At 42.6% G+C, this 16,903-nt stretch overlaps 1 protein-coding gene across 1 annotated transcript in view; it reads left to right on the top strand.

Moving 5' to 3' along the window:
- The first annotated feature begins 2,741 nt into the window (after window positions 1–2,741).
- The window catches only part of LOC134352812 (gastrula zinc finger protein XlCGF7.1-like), a 60,154-nt gene continuing 45,992 nt past the window's right edge, over window positions 2,742–16,903 (top strand). The window contains exon 1 of the mRNA XM_063060301.1: window positions 2,742–2,834. The gene's annotated coding sequence lies outside the window, so the exon portion shown is untranslated. The remainder of the gene's footprint in view (window positions 2,835–16,903) is intronic.

Raw genomic sequence — 16,903 nt, 5'->3', positions numbered from 1 at the left:
TGGATGGTATTTGAGCTATGCCTAGCCACACAGTCATGTGTATATACAGCGTAGAGCAGTGGGCTAAGCATACACCCCTGAGGTGTGCCAGTGTTGATCGTCAGCGAAGAGGATATGCTATCACCAATCTGCACAGTTTGTGGTCTTCCAGTTAGGAAGTCGAGGATCCAATTGCAGAGGGAGGTACAGAGACCCAGGTTCTGCAAACTCAAAACACAAAATCAAATTCCCTTCCCCCACCCCTTTATCTTTCCCCTTACTGGTTTTTCACCTGGAATCTACCAGCCTTCTCCTTCCCAGCCTCCTCCCACCTTCTCTATAGGGCCTCTGCCCCTTCCCCCTACAGTCCTGACGAAGGGTTCCAGCTGGAAACATGGACTCATTGTTTCCACGGATGCTGCCCGACCTGCTGAGTTCCTCCAGCGTGTTGTGAGAGTTGCCCAGGTTCTTCAACTTCTCAATCAGGATTGTGGGAATGATGGTGTTAAATGCTGAGCCATAGTGGATGAACAGCATCCTGATGTAGGTGTTTGTGTTGTCCAGGTGGTCTAAAGCTGTGTGGAGAGCCATTGAGATTGCGTCTGCCATTGACCTATTGTGATAGCTAAGTTGCAATGCATTTCATCACTGTCGATGTGAGTGCTACTGGGTGATAGTCATTAAGGCAGCCCACATTATTCTTCCTAGGCTTTGGTATAATTGTTGCCTTTTTGAAGCAAGTGGGAACTTCTGCCCGTAGCAGTGAGAGGTTGAAAATGTCCTTCAATACTCCCGCTAGTTGGTTAGCACAGGTTTTCAGAGCCTTACCAGCTACTCCATCGGGACCTTCTGCCTTGCGAGGGTTCAGTGTCTTTAAAGACAGCCTAACATCGGCTCTGAGACAGAGATCACAGGGTCATCAGGTGCAGCAAGTATCTTCACAGTGTAGTTGTGTTCTCCCTTTCAAAGTGTGCATAGAAGATGTTGATTTCATCTGGTAGTGAAGCATCGCTGCTATTCATGCTATTGGATTTCGCTTTGTAGGAAGTAATGTCTTGCAAGCCCTGCCAGAGTTCCCAAGCATCCAATATCGCCTCCAACCTCATTCAAAACTGTCTCTTCATCCTTGAAATAGCCCTCTGCAAATTATACCTGGTTTTCTGGTGTAGACCTGGGTCGCCACACTTGAATGCCACAGATCTAGCCTTCAGCAGATGACGTACCTCCTGGTTCAGCCACGGCTTTTGGTTTGGGAATGTGCAGTAAGTCTTTGTAGGCACACGCTCACCCACACAGGTTTTAATGAAGTCGGTAACAAATGCAGCATTCTCACCCAGGCTCGAAGATGAATCCCTGAATACAGTCCAGTGTACCAATTCAAAGCAGTCCTGTAAGCGCTCCTGTGCTTCCATTGTCCATACCCTCTTGGTCCTCACTGCTGGTGCTGCAGTTTTCAGTCTCTGCCTATACTCAAGGAGTAGAAGTACAGCCAGGTGATCAGACTTCCCGAAGTGAGGACATGGAATATCATGGTAGGCATTCCTGATGGTGGTGTAGCAATAGTCCAGTGTATTGTTTCCTCTGATATTGCAAGTGATCTGTTGATGGTAGTTGCTTCGTGATTTTTTCAGACTGGCCTGTAAATGGGTATGGTCATGCACCTTGGTAGAAGGAATAAACATGTAGACTAATTTCTACCAGGGAGAAAATTGAAAAATCAGTGATGCAAGGACTTGGGAGTCCTGCATGAATCCCTGAAGGTTAACCTGCAGGTTCCTCCAGTGGTAAGGAAGACAAATGGAACGTTAGCATTTATTTAAAGAGGATAGAATATAACGGCAAGGATGTGCTGCTGAGGCTTTGGTCAGACTGCATTTGGAGTATTGTGAGCAGTCCTGAGCCCCTTGTTTGAGAAAGGATCTGCTGGCAGCATCCAGAGGAGGTTCAGGAGTGTGATTCCAGGAGTGAAAGGGTCAATGTATGAGGAGTGTTTGATGCCACAGGGCCTGTACTCATTGGAATTTAGAAAAATGAGGGGGAATCTCATTGAAACCCATCGAATTTTGAAAGGGCTGGATAGAGTGGATGTGTAAAGGAAGTTTCTATACTGGGGGAGTCTAGCACCAGGAGGCACAGCTTCAGAATAGGTGGACGTCCCTTTAGGACAGATACGAGGAGGAATTTCTTTAGCTGGAAGGTGGTGAATCTATGGAATTCATTGCCACAGACGACTGTGCAGTCCCAGTCATTGGCTTTATTTAAAGTGGAGCTTGCTAAGTAAGGGTGACAAAGGTCATAGGGATAAGGCAGGGGAATGAGGTTGAGAATGAAAATAAATTATCCATGACAGAAGTGGGAAAGGGAAAGGGCTGCAGAAGAAGGAAACTGATGGGAGAGGACAGGACAGTGAGAGAGAGGGAAACCAGAGGGATGTTGTGAACATTTCCACTGCTTCCAAAGAGCTACATCTCACACAAGCTGGGTTGTTGCAATACTCAGTTGTCCTCTAAAGTCTGAAAGTGGGAAGGGGTATCATTACTTGGATGTTCTACAGAACATGTTCAAAAACCAGAGACAGAGAGGGTATGGGGCTCTGGGCGATGATGAGTTGCAGGATATCAGAGAAGGGGTTGTGGCAATGATTGACAGAGTAACAACATTTGAAGCTTCATTGTGAAAAACTTCATGTTGACTTTGACTGTTGACACATGCAATGCCTCTTGACAATGAGTATATTGCTTGTGGGAGACTGCTGTGTGATCTGGCTATTGAAGTTTTGTCCCAGAGATTCCTCGTTCCTTGGGGTTCTGGGTCAAAGAGAATGTCATGGGTTGTATGCCAAAGAGTTCACACAGGTGAGTGGCCGCTAACCTATTCTGTGTGTTAGAAGGGATTCACTTAATCAATCCCACATGATAAGACACCTACGAGTTCACTCTGGGGAGAAGATATTCATTTGATCAGACTGTGGGAAGGTATTTCATCAGTCATCTCACTTGTAAACACACCAATGAATAGGGGCCTTTGATCTGCACTGTCTGTGGGAAGGGATTCATTCACTAACCTGAACTGTGGAAACATCAGCGAGTTCACACTGGGGAGAGGCTGTTGACTTACTGTGAGTGTGGGTAGAAATTCACTCAGCATACTAACCTGTAAATCCTTTAGTTGTTCTGACTCTGGGATGCTTTTCATTGTAAGTTTCAAAGTAAATTTATTATCAAAGTACATATGTATCAGCATATACTACCTTGAGATTCGTTTTCTTTTCTGAATCATAATCGATGAAAGACCACCCAACTTGGGTGTTCAATCAGAGTCCAAAAGACAACAGAGTGTGCAAGTACAAAAATAAATGTATAATAACGTGAAATAATGATAAATATAATCCTGGGTATGACTCTAAACTGTAACCTGTGATGAGGCTCTATAAATAAATAAATAAAATTCAAGTAACACAAAAGAAAATTATTGCCACTTGGAATGTAAGAACCCTATATCAAGCAAGAAAATTGGACAATGTGATAAATGAAATGGAAAGACTAAAGATTAACATCATGGGAATTAGCAAAGTTCATTGGATAGGTGCTGGAACATGTCAGAATAGAAATAAAACACTAATTTATTCTTGTGGGACATCCCATACTAATGGAGTAGGAATTCTTATGGATGAAAACATGGCAAAAAGTGTTTTAGGACATTGGGCAATATCAGAAAGAGTGCTCCTTGTTAGATTCAGAGGACAGCCATTTGATTTAGCAATTATACAGGTATATGCACCAACAACAGATGGAACAAATGAGGATACAGATAAATTCTATGAAGAGCTTGAACAAGCAAAGAATGGATGCAAATCTCAAGATTGTTATTGTCATGGGAGATCTAAATGCTAAAGTAGGACAAGGTGCTGATGGAAATACCATAGGAAAGTTTGGACTAGGGGAAAGAAATGAAAGAGGTGAGAAATGGGTAGAATGGTGCAAGATGAATAATCAGGTCATTATGAATACCTACTTTAAAAACTATCCAAGACGCTTGTGGACCTGGAAAAGTCCAGGTGATAACACTGAAAATCAAATTGACTTTATTACTATAAACCAAAGATTTAGAAACTCAGTGACTCAATGCAAAACATATCCAGGTGCAGACTGTAATAGTGACCATAACCCAGTAGAATGTCATGTGTTACGTACCCCGTAACTGGGTTGCCAAACCAGCAGAAATGGATCACTCAGTTGGAGTCTGGAGTACTAGAACTAAGAAAGTTTTATTAAAGAAACAAGCAACACAGTAATCGAAAGGATAATAAATGCAACAGTTCAGTGATGATAAACACACATGGGCACAGCATTAAGATAACAGCATCAATCAAGCTCTATCGTTGTCTAGGGGTAAATGACCAATTTCAAAATGACTCAAAGTTCAGTCCAGTTAGTAGTTCAGTTCGCAGTAATCGTTGTCATGGCGATGGACAACGTGGGGGAAGAGAGAGATAGAATAGGAACAACTCATCATTCAGAACGGCTTCACTCACAGACCAGCGAGATGGCTCACAAGCAGCTTTTGGGCGGGTCCTTGGTGATGTCACCTGAGGTCACCGACTGTGACCCCTCCTCCAGATGCGGTCGATCCTCTGCAGTGAACCCGGCACCCAGGCAAGGGCGGACACACACCGGGTTCCCGCTGATCGTACCTTTCCACCCTTGTCGTTGTCTGGCACTTCTCACCCACTCGTGAGAGGCGCACCGCTTCCAGGGTCTCGTTACCTCGGGTGGCGTGTGTGTCGTCTTAGCGAACCTGTCCCTTTTTATCCCCCTGCTGGGGTATCGCCTGTCCATCACTTCAAACAGTTCAGGGTTCAAAGGGGGGAGCCGCTCCAGACAGCTCTTCCTCCCACATCCCTTCATTACACATCTCCAGACGCTGCTCCATTGTTCCTTATCTCTCCTTCCCCTGAGGGCAGGTGGCAGACCAACTGCTGATGCCACTGATGCTAGCCCAGGCCAGCAAACATCTTAATTTTATGTGTATTCTCGTAACACTTCCCCCCTTTAAGGATTTTTACCGGGAGGTAAAAATTACAAACATGACTACATTATCTGATACATACACAATATACATCTTTAACAGTTATTTAGCTAATACAAAGAATTTGAAGCTGTCAACACCTTGACAGACAGTCATCACATTTTCTGTTCCTTTTACACGTGTTATTAATAATCCCTTACACCAGGTTCCAACTCAGCAAACTTTATAGTGGCCAAAAACACTGATGAATTGCGACCAATGTAACCTCTCATTTGGTTTTTGCCCCGGACCACAATAACAAGGGTCGTCCCATTCCGACTCAATTTTCTCTCGCAAGGGCTTAGTAGGAGGGGGACGGGTATTGACCGCAGAGTTATTGCAAAACTTCCTGCAGTACCCCACCATCTCCAAAAGCCTTCTGAGGGCCCTCTTGTCTGTCGGGGTTGGGAGGTCAGCGATAGCCTGCACTGTAGCTTGCATCACTGCCAGCTGCCCCTGTGTCACCACAATTCCCAGGTAAGTGACCCTCGTGTGGCCGAATTCATTTTTTTCAAGGTTCACTATCAAGCTGGCTTCAGACAGCCGTGTTAAATTGCCAATACACACCTCTGTGTTCATCAGCCCTTTAGTCACTGAATTACTCGAAAAATATGGGTGTTGTTTACTTGGCTGCCCTATTGTAACCACAATCACCCAACGTCCCAGTTCTTTGCATTTCCTCGGGACAATCAAACACATGGGTGCGAGTCGTTTAATTACTCCTTCGGGGATTAAGGGAGAGACCTTATCAGTAGACCTGGCCAAAACAATAGCCTTCTCCCATCTGACCGATCCCATCCTAATCTTTTCAAAATGGTTCTTTTCTCTTAACAGGGGGCCCCTAGCTTCATTGATTTCCACGCTAACACCGACTAGGTTTGTTAGCATATCAAAAGCCGGTGACCGTCTCAGTTCGCGTCGGTCATGATCAATAACATTCTTCCCCCTGGGCAGCCGGTAAATCTCTTTCATGATTCCACCAACTGTTTCCTCCAGCACCGCAAAATGTCCACCGGGGGGTACCTCGTGGGCCATGTTAAAAACCTCATCCCCATAACTCTTTTGCACCACCCCCCACTCCTCATCTGCGGATACTGTCCTTGATTTCCCTTTCTTCCTTAGCACTTCCTCATCCGCACAATAGCCTACTAGTTCCCTTGTCAAGGCTGTGTCAGAGAGAGCTGTCTCTGCAAAACCCATCAGCCCCTCGTCTCGCTCCTGCGTCTGCACAAATTCTTTCCTGGCTACTGCTACGTCCGTCCCAGCTCCCTCACTACCTCTTATCTCACTACACCCTGTCTCATACAAGGTTGGCAGAAATGTTTCAGCCAAATTCACCATCGCGGGCGGGGCCTCCATGCTGGCAGGCTGACCCGTCAATCTCACGACTGGGAACACGATTCCTCCGGCGATGTCATTACCGAGCAAGACTTCCACGTCTTTCATCGGTAATTCGGACCTCACCCCGATCGTGACTAGTCCAGAGACCAGGTTGCTCTGTAAATGTATCTGGTGCAAAGGGACTGACTCTGTCCCTTCCCCAACACCTTTGACCTCTACCTCCCCAGTCTGGGTCTCTGAGCTAAACTCTAATACACTCTTCAGTATTAGTGACTGACACGCTCCCGTGTCTCTCCAGATCCGCACTGGAACTGGTTTTAAACCCTCCTTCACTGACACCAGTCCGGCCGAGATAAACCTCTCGCGCCCTTCCTGGACTTTTTCAGACCTGTCCTTCCCTAGCGGTTCGCTTAACAGCTCGATACAGCCATTCAAAATTTCCGCTTTTCCTTTCCCCGTCTCCTTCCTTGGGGCAAAGCACCTGGACGCAAAGTGTCCGACTTTCCCACAATTATAACAGACGACCCCAGGAGACTTCCTACCAGACTGCTCCCGGTCTACCTTATCCTTTTCACTAGTCCCCGGCTTACTTTCTGACTTTTCCGGCGGACTCTCCCCGCCGTCCTGACTACCCTTCTGGTAGCCTTTACTCGGGGCAAACTTCATTTTATGCGTCAACGCATACTCATCCGCTAACTTAGCAGTTGCGGCTAACGTGGCTGCCTCTTTCTCATCGAGGTAGGGTCTCATACCCTCAGGGACACAACCTTTAAACTGCTCAATCAGAATCAGTTGCAGCAGTCTGTCATAATCCCCCTCTACCCCTTTCGAGGCGCACCAACGCTCACAATATGTTTGCATCTCACGAGCAAACTCCAAATACGTGCGGTCCCACCACTTCCTCGCATTCCGGAACCTCTGCCGGTATGCCTCCGGGACCAACTCATAAATCCTGAGGATGGCCTCCTTCACCACCTCATACTTCTGGGCATCTTCCGCGGATAAAGCGGAGTAAGCTTGTTGGGCCTTCCCTTTCAGTACACTCTGAAGTAAAACAACCCACTTATCCCTCGGCCATTCCTGACTTATAGCCACCTTTTCGAAGTGGAGAAAGTACCGATCCACATCGGTATCGTCAAATGGGGGAACCAGCCTAACCTCCTGGGTCGCCCGGAACCCTCCACCTTGGTTCGGCACGAGCCCCTGCTCGGCCCTTATCCTTAACTTTTCCAACTCGAATTCCCTTTCCCTCTGTTTCTCCTCTCTCTCCAACTGTCTGTCCCTCTCTCTCTCTTCTCTCTCCAACTGTCTTTCTCTCTCTTGCCTTTCTACCTCTCTCTCTTTCTCTTCGTGTTCTAACTGCCGTACCCGGAACTCGTGCTCGAGTCTCAGTTTTTCAAGCTGTACCTGTACCGCGTCTCCAGCAGGTTTTTCAATAGACACCACCCCCAGCTCACCTTGGGGAAACACACCTTTAGATACATAGTGCTCTACAATAGCTCTGTGTATCTCCTCTCTCCTCATTGTCGACTTCACCTTAGAAAGATTCAACCGTTTGGCCACAGCTAACAATTCCGATTTCCTGGCATCCTCTAATGCCTCCAAGGTCGGCGCCTTTATAAATTCCTCAACCTCCATTTCTGCTGTTTGTCTTTTCTTTCTTTCGGGAATTTTAACCCAATCAATTTACTCCGTCCCAAATTTAGCGTTCAAAATCGCGGACGAGAACCCCACTTATGTTACGTACCCCGTAACTGGGTTGCCAAACCAGCAGAAATGGATCACTCAGTTGGAGTCTGGAGTACTAGAACTAAGAAAGTTTTATTAAAGAAACAAGCAACACAGTAATCGAAAGGATAATAAATGCAACAGTTCAGTGATGATAAACACACATGGGCACAGCATTAAGATAACAGCATCAGTCAAGCTCTATCGTTGTCTAGGGGTAAATGACCAATTTCAAAATGACTCAAAGTTCAGTCCAGTTTGTAGTTCAGTTCGCAGTAATCGTTGCCATGGCGATGGACAAGGTGGGGGAAGAGAGACAGAGAGAACAGGAACAACTGATCATTCAGAACAGCTTCACTCACAGACCGGCGAGATGGCTCACAAGCAACTTTTGGGCGGGTCCTTGGTGATGTCACCTGAGGTCACCGACTGTGACCCCTCCTCCAGATGCGGTCGATCCTCTGCAGTGAACCCGGCACCCAGGCAAGGGCGGACACACACCGGGTTCCCGCTGATCGTACCTTTCCACCCTTGTCGTTGTCTGGCACTTCTCACCCACTCGTGAGAGGCGCACCGCTTCCAGGGTCTTGTTATCTCGGGTGGCGTGTGTGTCGTCTTAGCGAACCTGTCCCTTTTTATCCCCCTGCTGGGGTATCGCCTGTCCATCACTTCAAACAGTTCAGGGTTCAAAGGGGGGAGCCGCTCCAGACAGCTCTCTCTCCCACATCCCTTCATTACACATCTCCAGACGCTGCTCCATTGTTCCTTATCTCTCCTTCCCCTGAGGGCAGGTGGCAGACCAACTGCTGATGCCACTGATGCTAGCCCAGGCCAGCAAAATCTTAATTTTATGTGTATTCTCGTAACACATGTAAAAGTAAAACTTAAAAAACTGAAGAAGCAAAAACTTGAACAATCCCTTGACTACTTGCAATTAATTAAAGAAGAAAACTTAAGACAAAATTTTACAATTGAAGTAAGGAATAGATTTCAAAGTCTAGAAATAGAATCTGTTGAAGATGATAGCAATCATGTAGAAATGAAATTTAACTCTCTAAAGAATGCCTTGGTAGAATCAGCAAAGTCAGTGATTCCTAAAAAAGAAAAAAGCACAAAGAATAAATGGATGACAGATGAAATCAAAAATCTAATGGAACAAAGGAGACGGAAGAAAGCAAATCCTATGGAATATAAGTCCTTAAAAAAAAGTTAAAAGCTCATGTCAAAAAGCCAAAGAAGAATGGTTAAACCAGGAATGTGAGCAAATAGAAAGACTCCCTATTACTGACTCAAAAAGGTTACATCAACAAATCAAGAATATCACTGGTAAAAAGCTCCTCTGTTCTTCAGGTGGATGTTTGAAAGCAAAGGACGGTACCATTATCATGGAAAAAGATGAGATTATGAACAGATGGACTGAGTATATTCAGGAATTGTTTGAAGACGATCGAGGTGTAAAACCAGAAATTAAGAAAAACATTGAAGGTCCAAGTATTTTAAAATCTGAAGTTCGTAATGCAATAAATAAGATGAAAAAAGGAAAAGCAGCAGGTCCTGATGAATTAGTAATAGAACAAATTATTGCCCTTGAAGATTATGGAATTGAAAAACTTACTGATTTAATCAATGACATTTATGAGACTGGAATAATACCAGAAGAGATGAAAAAAATCAGTATTTATCACTCTTCCTAAGAAACCTGAAGCAATAGAATGTGAATTACATTAAAAAAGTAATAGGCATCCATTAGTCTCGTGAGACCATGGATTTGCACCTTGGAAGGTTTCCAGGGTGCAGGCCTGGGCAAGATTGTATGGAAGACCAGCAGTTGCCCATGCTGCAAGTCTCCCCTCTCCACACCACCAATGTTGTCCAAGGGAAGGGCATTAGGACCCATACAGCTTGGCACCAGTGTCATTGCAGAGCAATGTGTGGTTAAGTGCCTTGCTCAAGGACACAACACGCTGCCTCAGCTGAGGCTCAAACTAGCATAGGACCATAAGTTTAATGAGTCATATCACCAAGATACTTCTAAGAATTTTGATGACAAGAGCTAAAAGTAAGATACAAGCTGAAATAGGTAAAGAACAATGTGATTTTGTGAAAGACAAAGGTACAAGAAACACAATATTGATGTTAAGGATACTATCAGAATGAGCTATTCAAGTGCAAAAAGATTCGTTTATTTGTTTTATCGACTACACAAAAGCATTTGATAAAGCACAATAAGTTATTTGAAATATTACAGAAAACTCTAGATCTAGATTCGAAAGACCTCCACCTAATCAGAAATCTGTACTGGGTTTTCTCCCCTGATGTATTTAATGTGTACAGTGAAACAATATTACAAAAAATAAGAGAGATCTTGGGAATTAAAGTTGGCAGTGAAAACATCAATAATTTCAGATATGCAGATGACACTGTGTTAATTGCAAGGACGGAGGAAGAACTACAAAACTTAATTGATACAGTTGTTGAAGAAAGTGCAAAAATGGGTCTCTCGATCAATTGCAAAAAGACAGAATGTATGGTGATATCCAAGAAGAAGGAGAATCCTATCTACAGGCTGAGAATAAATGGAGAAGACATAAAACAAGAACAGAACTTTTGCTACTTAGGAAGCTGGGTGAGATCAGATGGCAGGTGCGACTTGGACATCAGAAGAAGAATAAGGGTGGCAAAAGACACCTTTATGAGAATGAAGACTATACTGACCAATACTAAACTAGGCATGACAACCTGCCTCAGAGTACTGAAATGTACGTTTATCCAGTTATATTATAAGGCTCAGAATGTTGGACAGTATCTAGTAACATGAGGAAAAAAACTGAAGCAGCAGAGATGTGATTTTTGAGGAAGATGCAAAGAATATCATGGATGAAACGAATATCTAACGAGGATGTCATGAACAGAGCAAACATAAAAAGAGAAATAATGTATGAGATCATGAAAAGGCAACATAACTTCATTGGACAAGTGATTAGGAAAGAGGAGTTAGAATGCACGGTAATTATGGGAAAGATTGAAGGGAAGAAAGCAAGAGGAAGACAAAGACAAATGATGATGGAGACAGCAGGGAGAGAACTGGAAATGAATACCAATGAATTGATCCACTTGACCCGAAACAGGAGTGTGTGGGCCATGGCAGTCAAAGCTCAAACTGGGCACGGCACCTGATGATGATGATGAATAAGCAATAAATATGAAGAAAAGGAGATGAGTATCTTGAAACTGAGCCCATTGGATGTGTAGACATTTCAATGTTTGGCAAGTGAAGTTGAGTAAAGTTATCCCATTGGTTCAACAGCCCGATGGTTGATGTTTCCTCAACCTGTTGGTGTGAGTCCCGAAGCTCCTGTACCTTCTTCCTGATGGCAGCAGTGTGATGAGAACATGTCCTGGGAGGTGGGGGTCCCTGATGATGGATGCTGCTTTCCTGAGACAGTGTTTCATGCAGATGTGCTCAGTGGTGGAGAAGACATTGAGCTGTCTAACTTCAGGACACATCTGTAATCCCACCCTGGAGAGAGGTCATTCACCTGGTGCAGGTGCAGAAAGGAATTCATTCAGTCACCTGACCTGCTGAAGCACCAATGAGTTCAGACAGCGGAGTAGCCTTGCACCTGTTCCGAGTGTGGGAAGTGTTCAAACTAAACTTCATTATCAGAGGTCATACACGTCACCACATGTAACCTTGGGATTCTTTTTCCTGCGGACATACTTAACAAATCTACAGAACAGTAACTGTAAACAGGATAAATATATAACTGTGCAAATGCAAATACAAATAAATAGCAATTATTAATGAGCATGTAGTAACTAGATAATCAGTCGATAAAGTGAGACCCATTAGCTGTGTGATCACCAGAAACAGAATGTGTAGTAATCCCCTTTTGTTCAAGAGCCTGATGATGGAAGGGTAGTAACTGGACTTGAACCTGGTGGTGCAAGTTCTGAGGTACTTGTACTTTCTTCCCGATATTTGATGGTGGATCCTGCTTTTCTACGGCAACTGTGCTCAATAGCTGGAAGGCCTCTGCTGTATATACTGGGCTGAGTCCACTATCCTTTGTAGGATTTTCCACAAAAAGTATTGGTGTTCCCTTACCAAGCCGTAATGCAGCCAGTCAGCACACTTTCCACCAAACATCTACAGAAATTTGCTAAGTTTTTTGATGATGTGCCAAATCTCTGCAGACTCCCGAGGAAGTAGAGGCAGTGTCGAGCTTTGTTTGTGCGAGAGAAGAGGGTTTCCTTAAACTTCCTGCATGCCTTTGGCAGACTGAAGAAGCAAGCAATCTCACTGGGGGTTGTCCCAGATATTCCTCATTCCTCGAGGCTCTGGGCAAAGGAAGGATATCATGGCTTGTTGAACTCGTACATCTGAAATCAGAGTGGGGCAACCATTAGGTAGATGTTCAATGGAGCAGGGTCAGAAACCAGCACAGTGCAGGGCTCAGGACAACACAGAATGGTGGGAGTAGGAGCACAGGGTGAGGTGGAGGGAATTAGATGAGGAGGATGTGGCAGCGAATGGAAGATTGACGACATTTGGAAGCTGATTGACAGGAAAATGTCATTTTATGTGTGGAGTTTGACTTGACATATGCAATGCCTGCTGACATTGAGTATATAGCTTGTGGGAGCTTGCTGTGTTAAATGGCTGCTGTGTTCTCCTTGGGAAAACGTTGACTGGATTGGAGCCAACTCCAAAATGGTGAAGATTGTCAGTGGTGCAATCGATCTCCATCCCAAAGCACATTGGAGGAAAATATTGTGGAGTGTCAACCAGAATGTAGCAAGCTACAGCAGCTAATTGAAAACAAGTGAATCCAGGGCATAGTTCCACCCCATTCCTTACTTTGGTTATCTTGCTACATGGCTGTTCAGCAAATTGGAAATACATTGCCCCATAACGAATGGGCCACAGCTGGTGATGTGAGGTTTGACTGTACCTGGGGTGACAGACGCCCTCTTCCAGATCATCAAGATCGCCCGAGTACTTGAGACAGCCACCAGCATTGGTTGCGATATGGGGACATTATTGTTGGATGCACACTCCAGAAAGAACATCACGATTGTTTTGAACAAAGGAATCACACCTCTTTGAGGAAGCCTTCAACCTCCAGTCTGTTCAGAGATGAGTTTATAGCCGTGTACACCAGTACATGTACAGGGTCAATGACAGGCAGCTGCATTACAGGAACATGGCATTACTAGAAAAGCACAAATTAAACATTATACATGATCTTACAAGAAAAGAACCGTTAGATTTATCTGAATACACTTCCTATAGACCAATCTCTCTACTGAATGTGGATTTTAAAATTATTTCTAAGATCTCGGCTAATAGACTTGAAAGTATTATACCTGGTGTTATTTCCAATGATCAAACTGGATTTATTAAAAATAGATATTCACATTTTAACATTCGAAGATTATTAAACATTATTCACTTTTCTCCATCTAAAGAATCTGAATGTGTTGTTTCTCGATGCAGAGAAAGCCTTTGATAGGGTGGAGTGGTCTTACTTATCTGAGGTTTTGGAAGGATTTAATTTTGGTCCGGGATTTATTTCCTGGATCAGATTGATCTACCATGCCCCTACGGCTGTGGTTATAACTAATAATCAAAAATTTCCTTACTTTAGATTATACAGAGGTACTTGTCAGGGATGTCCTCTTAGCCCTTTATTACTTAACTTGTCTTTAGAACCCCTTGCTACTGCTCTTAGAGATTTCAGTACTGTTCAGGGTGTTAAGGGAGGGGACAAAGTACACAAGGTTTTGTTGTATGCAGATGACCTGTTAGTTCATATTTCAGATCCTAGGAAATCTATTCCTTCTATGTTATCTATATTTTCTGAATTCAGTAGTTTTTCTGGATATAAATTAGTCATAGTCATAGTCATACTTTATTTATCCTGGGGGAAATTGGTTAAATTTACATAAAAGTGAGTTATTTCCCATTAATAATTACTCGGATCAATATCATCAGGTATCATTTATTATTGCTAAAAATTACTTTACTTATCTTGGTATTAAAATTACTAAACATTTTAAGGACCTGTATAAATATAATTTTCTCCCGTTAATTGATTACACCCGACAAATGCTTTCTAAACGGTCACCTATGACATTATCATTAATAGGTCGGATTAATGCTATTAAAATGATAGTTCTACTAACATTCTTATATATATTTCAGGCAGTTCCTTCCTTTGATCCTAAAATGTTTTTTGACAGAACAGACTCGATAATCTTATCTTATATTTGGAATAATAAAAATCCTAGATTGAGTAAACCCTTATTGCAGAAATTAAAAAAGGACGGTGGTATGGCTTTGCTAAATTTTATAATATATTATTGGGCAATTAATATTCAATATATTACTCTTTGGATTCATTACTCAGACATACATGAAAGTCCTTCATGGTTGGATTTGGAGGAAAACTTGGTGAAGGGGTTCTCTTTGGCCTCTTTGCTGGGAGCTCCTCTTCCCTTTTGTTTTCTAACATTAATAGACAAGATTTTAATCCCATTATTAAACATACATTAAGAATTTGGTTTCAGTTTCACAGATTTTTTGAGTTAAATAATTTTGTTCTTTCTAGTAATACCCATTTCAATTATTTTTTTAAACCATCAATTTTGGATAAGGCCTTTTCAATTTGGAAAACGAAGGGAATAACAACTTTTTCAGATTTGTTTTTAGGGGATTGTTTAATGTCTTTTTCTCAGTGGATAAATATGATTTATCTAATATACACTTTTTTAGATATTTACAGATTAAGATATTTTTACATAGTTTGCTGTCAAATTACCCTTCTGCTTATCCACCTAATATGACAGATGCTCTCTTTCAGCTTAAATCACTTCAAAAAGAATCAATAGCTATAATTTATAAACGGTTATTGAATTTACGAATGATATCTAACGATAAAATTAAACGTGCTTGGGAATTGGAATTTCAAGAGTCATGTTTAGATAATCAATGGAGTAAAATTTTTTATTTGGTTAATAACTCATCTATGTGTGCCTGTCATTCCTTGATACAGTTCAAGGTAGTGCATCGGGCCCATATGTCAAAGGATAAACTCGCACGTATTTTCTCCAATATCAATCCTATTTGTGACAGATGTAATATTGAGGTGGCCACTTTAACTCATATGTTTTGGTCTTGCATAAAGCTAGATAATTTTTGGAGAGATGTTTTTAAAACACTATCAAAAGTCTTGGACCTACAACCTAATTTACTTATGGCAATCTTTGGGATTATCCCATCTGAAACAGGAAATATTTCTGTTTCCGCTCAACATCTGATAGCTTTTTCAACTTTATTGGCTAGGAGAGCCATTTTATTGAAGTGGAAGGATTCTAATCCACCTACTGTCTTTTATTGGCTTTCCTCTATTATATCCTGTTTATGTTTAGAGAAAATAAGAAGTCGAACCGTTAGACCAAAAAAATTTTTTATATTTCCTGTTTCAGCCATAGGCATTCATGTAAGTATTCACAAACAAAGACACTGTACATGTGTGTTAACCCACAAAAAAAAATCACTATTATACATTTAAAATGGTTAATAGAAAACAAATGGTTAATGAAGTAGCAGCACAGAAAACAAACTAATACTTATCATCCACAAAACGAGCTGATCTGACATGTGCTGACAGACTTCCATATCTCTCTCTGTCTGTCTGTCTATCTATCTACAGCAGACATCCCACCTCTCCCGGAAGTTCCGGGAGTCTCCCGCATATTGATAGCGGCTCCCTGATGCCCGCAAGTTATGTACAATATCCCGGAAATCAATTTATTTAGAGCGAGAGAGTGAGAGGGAGAGAGAGAGAGTGAGAGAGTGACAGAGAGAGCATCCTGATTGGTCTCTCTTTGTGCTAAGTAGACCTATCATTTTTTTCTGTGGGTAGGCTTTACTGTCGACTTCTCTCTCTCTTTCATTGTCGATCAGTTCAGTTTAGTGTCCTGCAGCGCCATGGCAGAGTGTTCCCAAAAAAAAAAGAAAATATAAAACCTACGTCACCCCAGACTACACTAAAGTGTACCCCTGCCTAATAGGGATACAAAATAATGACTGTTGCTCACTGCACTGTTTGCAACAGTGACTTTTCTATTGCCCATGGTGGGTTAAATGACTGTAAAAGGCGTGCTGAGGTGAGTTTAACGGGTGTCATTCATTCATTAGCATAGCTAACATTATTTAAACTAGCTGGCTAGCTGCTAAGGAGCTACTCTATTGATGTCCTACATGATGAGGCCAAACTCCCTGTAGACTTGCTTAAAGTTGTAATAGAATAAAAAAAAACGACTCCATAACTCCATGATAAGTTGCAATTCAAACAGTTCTGCTAGTTGATGAAGCTGCTTTTGGTGCTGCCAAGTTCCAATTGTGATGTAGAAAGGCATTCAGCATGGTGTGTCACATTAAGTCAGAGTTCAGAAGTCAGCTGTCTCAGAAAACACTTGTGAATCTGATGTCTTGCAAAATTAACAAATTCATTGACACAGACTGCTATGAGGTTGAGACTTCTGAATGCTCATATCTGCCAAGCAAGCCACATCACAGTACAAGGAAAGTTTGCAAAAGCAATAGAAAAGCTATTTGCATTAGCATTTAGCTATTAGCATTGAGACAGACAACAAAATACTCAATAAGAAATATATGTGTGTGTGTAAATAGTTTCAATATGTGATCAAATAAATTGTTGTGTTCTTTCATAATCAAATGTCCTGTATACATACACCCTTGGAGGTTGACGGGGGGGAG

Source organism: Mobula hypostoma, chromosome 10 (assembly GCF_963921235.1).
Source record: "Mobula hypostoma chromosome 10, sMobHyp1.1, whole genome shotgun sequence".
Taxonomy (NCBI): domain Eukaryota; kingdom Metazoa; phylum Chordata; class Chondrichthyes; order Myliobatiformes; family Myliobatidae; genus Mobula; species Mobula hypostoma.
This window is presented reverse-complemented; position numbering and strand designations above follow the sequence as displayed.